The 1,481-nt window shown below is 27.8% G+C and overlaps 1 protein-coding gene across 1 annotated transcript in view; it reads left to right on the forward strand.

Annotated features, from left to right (window-relative positions):
• Positions 1-1,481, forward strand: part of LOC105139375 (polyphenol oxidase, chloroplastic-like) — a 16,831-nt gene that overhangs the window by 13,720 nt on the left and 1,630 nt on the right. The window lies entirely within an intron of this gene.

Here is a 1,481-nt window from a genome sequence, read left to right on the forward strand (position 1 = left end):
TTATTATTATTATTATTGTTGTTGTTGTTGTTGTTGTTGTTGTTGTTTATAATTTATGTAGTTAACCTCTATGTGGTTCGATCCCAGTCTTGCTGGGTTATTTATTACTTCGACACTCCTGTACTTAAGAAAAGACATCAATATTTTAATCATGTCACTAAAATAAACTATATACCTATCTATTACAATTACAAATAATTTTTTAAGGTAGACGATCGTCGCAATGCCTCATACATGCAACAACACCATTACTAAGTAACTAATTCCTCAACATAACTCATTATCGGGTAACTAGTTCTATAACATAACACTCATTAGCAGACACTAACGTCATTATCCCACTACAGAATAACTAGTTCCCCCCGTATCAACATCAAAGAAAAAAATACTCCATTAATTAAAAGCATAGTTATTTAGTTCAAAACAACAATATCAAAGTGTCAACACCTACTTCACAACAATATCCATTCGTCTATCGACTATCTCGCACATCAATTATCTTAAAGTATCATTATCTATATATTCATGATATAATTTATGCTATTACAATTAATTAATATTTCTTATGTAGGGATCCTGCTATTACATTCAAATGTAATATATACAAAGTCAAATCACAATGTCATAACATACCATAAATTCCTACTTATGTGATTAATTACAAATTGCATACCACATTCTATCTTGAAGGAATACCCGTTGCATTAACAATAACAACAATAATATATTATACAATTTAATTATTATTATAATTCTAACATTTATAAAAACAAGTAAAAAAATTAAAAAGTAAAGGAGTGTCAACTGTTTACCTTTATTCTTATTATCTAACACATCTAACACCCGAGGATTCATATCTCAATTTGAATGTTGATGGGGTAAAGTGTACCTTATAGTCAATCATACACCAATTGATATAAACTTGTTATGGTGATCTTTTTGTATAGCCATATGATATTTAAGATTAAGTTAGAACTTCTAAACATTTTCATTCGAATGCTTGTTATTGGACTATATCCTAGGACTAAACCTAGGTATCTAGGCAAATGTGGATTCAATTGAGCTAATTAACCATGGCTTGCATGTTCTTGTAATATTGTGGTAAGTAATGTTAGTCGCCTTTTCCATCTTAGATGCATAGCCTTTAAATTACATAATGTTGCAAAAGAAATTGTATACATAGCACTGGTTTTCTTTTCTATTTGTTGGGCAATTTATTTTTAAAGTTACATTAATTGAGTTTTACATTAACTATAAATCATATAGAGCAATACAAATTTTCTATAATAAATACATATTCCTAGTATAATTTATATTGTTTATTCACACGGTTTCTCTTGGAAGTTATATGTTTTAGAATTCTAATTATAGCACAACATTCGTCATCATTAATTGCTATATTGTTTTGAATAAGACTTGGTTGTTACTTCAAACAATGCTCATTTAGATAAATACTCTATTTATTTTTGTATTTTAAAAAT

Source organism: Populus euphratica, unplaced genomic scaffold (genome assembly GCF_000495115.2).
Source record: "Populus euphratica unplaced genomic scaffold, PopEup_1.0 scaffold90.1, whole genome shotgun sequence".
NCBI classification, from domain to species: domain Eukaryota; kingdom Viridiplantae; phylum Streptophyta; class Magnoliopsida; order Malpighiales; family Salicaceae; genus Populus; species Populus euphratica.